We start from the raw sequence: 7,681 nt of genomic DNA on the forward strand, positions 1-7,681 counted from the left end.
TGCAGGCAAACCATTCTTCTTCCACTGATCCATGGATGGAACTGGATGAACAATGGGGTCATATGATTTCAAGTAAGCCTTCTGCTTATAGCAATCATGGCATAGTAATACAAATTTTCATCCATGTAAAAAATGCAGCAAATAACGTGGGCGCATGGGATTCGAGGACCAACTTGATGTTTCCAATGCCTAGCTGCATTCTTCTAATGGTCATCCTTAGCATGACATACACCATTAATCCCAAATAAGCTATGCTTTAAACCGTGGAATAAATTCTGCTCCAATTTTTTGGAGGCCTTCTCTGAACCCATTCCCAAGCTTTTTTATTTTGTTATTTCATATTTTCCAAAATAAGCTCTGCTTCAAATCGTGGAATACTAGTGGATGTAGCTAAAGGCTCACAGTGTATTCTTTAATGCAAGTCCTGAGTGTGTGATGCCTTAAAGTCGTTGTATAGATGTCTCCAAACATTCTATGCTTAGTTGTTGGAAAGACACTCTGAATGGCAGGAATTCATCCTTTATGTGTGTCACTGAATGGCATGAAGGTTGATTAGTGTAGTAGCCAAAGAGAAATATGATGGATGTGTTTGTTTTCCTACTAAGAAAGTTCAATTTTATACTTCTTTGTGTTCTACAAAATGCTTATCTATGTTGTGTATGAGTTGGTGAAGAATCGAAATTTTCTACTCTAAAATTATGTACCTTAATAGTGTAGTAGCCATAGAGAAATATGATGGATGTGTTTGTTTTCCTACTAAGAAAGTTCAATTTTATTCTTCTTTGTGTTCTACAAAATGCTTATCTATGTTGTGTATGAGTTGGTGAAGAATCGAAATTTTCTACTCTAAAATTATGTACCTTAATGTTGCTTTTTGACTAGGTATTGCTATTGCATTGGTTTGCAATTCCTGAAGACTAGCTCATCTTTTCTGAAACCTGAACTTAAGTTCTCCTACCTCTGTCATTCTAGTATACATACTCTCTCCATATGGTTTATTGATTATTCATCCTCAATTGAATATGTTTTCACTATCTTTCTACCTTTGTCATTCTAGTATACATACTCTCTCCATATGGTTTATTGATCATTCATCCTCAATTGAATATGTTTTCACTATCTTTCTTCCACTTATCCATCACTTGATGCATGAGATGTTTCAAAACCAAATTGGACAGCTATTTAACTAACTTTTCTTTTGTATGTCATGTACAACTTGTGCAAGAGAAGAATGGAGAGTTGAGAGCTCAATGGGTTTGCAAAAGGAGAATGAAGATGTTATCCACAATTGAAGATTTTTTAGCTGCAAGTCAGGGGTAAACAAAATGCACAAGGTAGACTTTTTGGTTAGCACCTCAATATATCTAGAGGTGTCCAAATGTTGTTAAGTTGAGATGAGATACCATAAGGGTATTCGACTTGCTAGCGTCTGGGATGTTTATGTTATTTTTGAGACTTCACTTGGTGTATCTATTCAAGTTATAAGATTAAATTCTTGATTAATGAAAATGTGATTAACCGAAGCATTACATTACATTTATTATGAATTCTATTTCCAAATTATGAACAAGGATTATGTGGTAGTTGGTTCATCACATACTAGAAGCAAATAGGTATTGGATTTTGACATATGTGATGCACGCTACACCACGTATCAAAGGAATAAGTGATGATTTCAGCGTCACTCACATATATGATATATGATGAATTTATAGGTCATTGAATTTAGTGTTTTGTGACGCTTACTTTGTCACATATCTCCTTGAACCCGGTATTCTAATCAATTATAGGTGGCGAAGGCAGCGTCACATATACATAAAATATGTGACGAGTGTAAAATTCGTCACATATACTTTCGGTGACGCCTCATAGGTGATGCTGGTAGTGACGTTGGAAATTCGTCACATATTATTAAATGTGATGCATTTTCACTTTATGTGACGACCTTTTGACATCACATAAGCCATGTTTTCTTGTATTGGTACTCCTTACAAATGTATTTTTTTTTTTTAAATATAGAAAGTTTGAAGTGTAGAATGAGAAATTTAAAATGTCAATAACAATTCCCTATTATTATTTGTGAAAATGGAGGGCTGTCAATTGAGTCGTATTCTTGCGCAAAGAGAAAGATAATAAACATGTAAAGCCAAAAATTGTAGGGGTAAAACAATAATTAGGCTAAATATGTGGTAGCGACTAGCATAAAAAGTTTTTTGTTTTTTGTTTTGTTTGGAAGAAGGGTAAATTTTATAACAAAGAACACTAACTTACATAAAAAAGACCCACATACAAATAGATACAAGGAAAATTAATGAAAATAACTTAAGAACTTTAAGTTTTAACGATAAGGATAAAATAAAAGGTAAAGTGAATAATACCATGATTGATTTTTTAGTGTAAAAATATAGTTTTTCGTTAAAATGAACAATACCGTGAGCTTTTCGTTAAATTTCTCGTATACAAAGCAAAAATGGACCTCCCAAGCTAACCAAAAAGAGCCTAACCAAGAGCCCAAAACCAGAAACAGACCAAAAGAAAAATCGAGAAGTCTGCTACCACTGCTGCAACATTACAATTTACATGACGATCAACCGGATTCGGCTCCCCAAATAGAGACCTAAAACCCAACCATGCAGCACCGCAGAGATGAAGTGAAGGAAGACCCATCATCCAACCACGAACACCACGTCGATCTTAGCTAGAAATTGAAGGGAGTTAGCCACAATTAAAAGAAGCTCATGGAATTAACACAAGCAACACTGCCAACAAATGCAGACAGAAAGAATATTGTGGTGGTGTTGTGAACACCCGAGCTGGTGTGGACACTGGAACTCTACGCACCATCTTGATTGATCGTGATAAATTGTGTTGAAAACTGACTACAGACTGGATTGGAGGTGGTTGAGGAAGATGGGCGCCCGTGTGGTATGAAAGACAGGGAAAATTGGGAAGGAGATATGGGAAGAAAGTAGCAGAAGGAACGGAAGACGGAAACGGAGTGAAAAGGAAAGATCTGCTACCGACTCCAGCAACAGCAAGGGCTGGAGGCGTCAAAATTGGACGGAAAGGAAGCCACTGAGAAGAACTCTCAGGAAGAGAGTCTCTTAGGGAAAGAGAGAAAAATGAAGCGGAGTTATTTTCCTTTTTTTTTGGGATAAGGCATAATTAATAAGCGTTGCTATATAAGATGATAGAGAAATTTGGCAACTGAGGAGAATTGTTACAAGAATGGAGACACCTAGAACAAACGAAGAAATAAACAAGAATTGGTTGGAATTAATTTGGCTAAGATGTTATGTTACAGATGAATATACATATAAAGTATATGGAGCTGCAGGTCGATTAAGGTTTGAATTGTACATGCAGTGCACTTTTAAGAGATGGTACAGGCAGTACTAAGCTCAAAAAGCAATGGGAAAGACAAAAGAGAGACTTTCTCCAGTGTAAATCAAAAGTGTAGATATATGTTACACATTTGAATAAAAACCGTCAGATCAAGTGCTATCGAAGTCGGCTAGTAGGAAAAAAGATTCTCGCCAGATCTTTTTTTTGGGGATCCAAGAAATCCTGTGATCGTGACCGTTTATCGTATATCGTACAGTCAGTTTTCGTTAGGTACTATTTATATTTAATTTAAAATTTAAAATTTAAAATGATTTATGACTATACGATATACGATGAACGATCACGATCATGGAATTCCTGAAATTCCCAGGAAAAGAATCTGGCAAGGATCATTTTCCGGCTTGTAATAATTAGAAACGGATTTAATGATTATAATCTACATATTTTTTTAATTTTTTATTACATACAATTTTTTTTTTTTTAACAAAAATTATTATCTACATCAAGAGCAGAAGATAAAACTTAATCTCACAATAAATTAACAAAAATGTAATTCAAATCCGTTTTTAACGAAAATAAAGATGAATATTACATACGATATTATCAAATAAGATGTGACCTCATAACGAGCTAAATTTTACATTTTTTATTAATATTTTGAATGGCCACGTGGTCTTTTATCATTAGACTGGTTTACATTTTTATTATTATCTTTTTTGGTCTTTTTTTATTATTATGTTGGTCCAATTTGTTTTTGGTCCTTGACCGTGGTTTTTTATCATTAGATTGGTTTGCTCTTACATTTTTATTATTATATTTTTTGGTCTTCTTTTATTATTATGTTGGTCCAATTTGCTTTTGGTTCTTGTTTTTGTTTTTTTTTGATTTCCCTAATATTTTTTTAAAATAAGGATTTCTTTCGTACAATCCCTATAAATTAGAGAAAAACTTCAAACATAAAACACGAAAAAATATAAGTAGCTAAACATAATTTATTTGTGATATAGGTAGATTATTGATAAAAATATATATGACATAGGTATATTAAATAAGTAACAAGGCTGAATGCAACATGGTTGAAGATAATTAATTTTTATAATTTAGGATATTCCGGTGGGATGCTTTTAGTCTTGAGTTTTTTATTTTTTATTTATTGTAATATTCTTGCTAAGGATGTAAATGTTCAAGTTAGAGTTTAATAAAGTTTTAGCCTTTCACAAGAAAAAAACAAACAGATAATAGTATTGGACCTATTTTAAAAAAATGAACTATTCCTAATATTAACTCATAAAATTATATTTATATTGAATTTACCCAAAAAAATACTAACTTTTTAAGACATGTTGGGCAATATGCAAAGTTTCATACTTTAAGAACCCATTAATTGCACTCTCAAATTAAAGCATAACAAATTAATAGATAAATATTTTTTTACTCCAATTGAAAGCTAAGCATCTCCCATGGAAGTCCCTATTTAGGAATTCCCACCACCATCTTTGAGTGCTCATTTAAGTACTTAAAGGAAATCTTTGTCTTCTTAAAGGAATATTGCCTTCAATGAGAGCGTCTTATGGTAGAATCCTTAAATTTGAAGTTTTTATGATTTTATGTGATAATTTGATTATGTGCACATTTTTTGTTTATGTTAACCTTTTATAATTAATTAAAAGCATTAAAAGCTTCAATTAAATTGTGGGCCCCGTTTTCAACTCAAGGTACACGTTTTTGTTTAGGGTGATACTAGAGAAACTAAATTTGTAGACGAATGAGTAGACACATCCGTCTCCTACATATCGTTTAGGTGGCACTAGCGAAATCCAGCTAAGGCAAGGACTTCGTGTCTGGCTGCTCCACTCCGCCGCGACAAAATTTTGTAAACTAAATGACATGGAAGTTGATGATTGATTATTACTTAAGCGTTGATAAAGGTGCTCGTTTCTATTGGTGACACATCATTTAGTTTGCAAATTTTGTCTACAAATTTAGTCTCCTTAGCATTTCCTTTTGTAGGTAATGCTAGGGAGAATAAATTTGTAGACAAAATTTGTAAACCAAATGATGTGTCACCAATAGGAATGAACACGTTTATCAACGCTTAAGTAATAATCTAATCATCAACTTATATATCATTTAGTTTATAAAATTTTAGTTACAGATTTAGTGTCTTTAGCATTACCCAAAAGACAAAATATATAATATTTGGCAGCCATATTTCGTTGACTATTCATTAAATCTAGTGATTCATCCATCAAATAAGCTAAAACTTATAGCTCTATATACGGCTGTTGGTGTCTTTTCTCATTCAGTATTAAATTTACTACAAGCACGTTAGCAGATCGACGTCATGTGGAAATACGGTGACTCGATCAACCATTAGATAAAGAGGACACTTGATCTGGATGCAGCTGGAAAAACATAATTAATAAAGCCATGGCTCTTCCACATGCACCCACCACTGCGCTCAGTAATACTTCAACTTCCCTGACTTGTTTCCCTAAACCTTTGTTCCCAAACAAGTCCCAAACACATTGTTCATTAGTTGAAAAAGGTAAGCATGGATCTCCATGCAAAGCGAGAAAGAGCGATGATGAACAGGGAATTAACCAAGTCGAGGGAAAACTGAGCAGGAGAAACATGCTGATTGGTCTCGGAGCTGTAGGGCTGTATGGGGCGACTGGTGGCCTTGGGACCAACCCATTCACCACCGCTCTTCCGATTCCAGCTCCTGACCTAAAAACTTGCATGCCGACCACCGAAGATGTGATAGGGCGGCTGATGAGTAAGCTTTGTTGCAGTGATCAATTCTGCAGCACAGAAATGAAGTTGAAGCTCGGAAGTTTTGAATTTCAGTATCGTTCAATTAGTAGAAGTGTTTGTAATGAACGGCTGTGATTAAAACATCTATAGGGTGTAAATCCTGCCACATGTCATATGTCTGTTTTGTTCCAAGTGTTGTGTGCGTCGAGCACGTGATCATAGTCACGTTGCTTGTGTGAGCAATCACTATATTCTCGCTTGCACTTTCGGTGTGACGTAATCGAATCCAAGGTGGAATACAATATCAACTTTTACAACGACCTTTGCTTTTACAGACTTTTTCTTTATATAGTCACTACCTAGCTTATCTTGTAAGTTGACTACTAACAACCTTCTCTAACAGCAATTGATTTTAATTTCTAAAAGTACTTTAAGTGCTTTTTGAAGAAGCATTAGATATGTGCTTCTTGCAGAAAGCACATAAAGTGTTTTTCTATGATCCACTTAAATTTTTACTAAGGACTAGTTTCATAAACATTTCCACTAAAAGAAGTTTCAGTCATTTTAAAAAAACACTTCCAAACGAAACATAATCCACTTAGCAACTATCTGTTATCCTAGTTAGCCCTTCTACATCACTGATTCAACATGCTGAGTCAGCAATTACATAGAATCCTATCACAGGGCTAATATCTGCTCTCTCCTTTTCTTGCGTCTCTCATTGTAATAACTCTTTTGAGAATCAATAAAAAAATGATATATGTTATAAAAGGGTTAAAGTTTGAGAGATAACCTTTTAAGTGGTAGGTGCAAGGTAGATGTAAAATGCCACACAAAAACTATAGCACAGACAGATAATAAAAGGCAGAGGAATATATGATGTTATTGATATTTCTCTCTTGTTTTTCTTCTTCATCTATATTCTGTTACATGCGGAGTGCTCTATTTATAGAGCAACTCGAACTGATGCAATTAATGCATCTTGAAATTTAAAACGTACCTCTGACACTTTCATTCAGCATGGGCATTGAAAACTTTGCCCATGCAGATGACTTTAGCTTTGTGGGCATTCATTGCCAAAGACATTGAGACTGTGTCTGAGACTTTTCAACATAACAGACATTGAGACTGTGTCTGAGACTTTTCAACACTCCCCCTTGGATGCCCACATATCAACATGAGTTGCCTCGTTAAAACCTTGCTTGGAAAAACCCAGTGGGAAAAAAAAAAACCATAACGAAGGAAAAAGAGTACAACTTTTCCTGGATCGTTGATATAGTGTCAAGTATACTTATGTTGCCTCGTTAAAACCTTAATAGGAAAAACCCAGTGGGAAAAATCCTAATCGAAGGAAAAAGAGTACAACAAGCATGTATCATGGATACTCCCCCTGATATGTTTCTCCCCCTGATTCCACATTCTCCAAATTTAGCTGTTTGGTAAGTCGACGTAATCCGATGCCTTGCACTAACTTCTGAAATGTGCACTTTGGTAGAGATTTGGTGAACAAGTCTGCCAGATTTTCATTTGAACGGATTTGTCTGACTTCAATAACTTTAGCCTTCTGAAGCTCATGAGC

The 7,681-nt window shown here is 34.6% G+C and overlaps 1 long non-coding RNA gene across 1 annotated transcript; it reads right to left on the reverse strand.

The window, feature by feature from the left end:
* Nucleotides 1-435: 435 nt before the first annotated feature.
* On the reverse strand, nucleotides 436-1,224 carry LOC125476358. Its single transcript, XR_007257647.1, has 2 exons — nucleotides 861-1,224; nucleotides 436-704 (listed from the first exon to the last, which is right to left on the reverse strand). It is a non-coding gene; the product is annotated as an uncharacterized LOC125476358 (long non-coding RNA).
* Nucleotides 1,225-7,681: the final 6,457 nt, after the last annotated feature.

Source organism: the organism of the source record quoted next, unplaced genomic scaffold (genome assembly GCF_019419815.1).
Source record: "Pyrus x bretschneideri cultivar Hongxiangsu unplaced genomic scaffold, Pyrus_bretschneideri_v1 Contig19, whole genome shotgun sequence".
In the NCBI taxonomy this organism is placed as follows: Eukaryota; Viridiplantae; Streptophyta; class Magnoliopsida; order Rosales; family Rosaceae; genus Pyrus; species Pyrus x bretschneideri.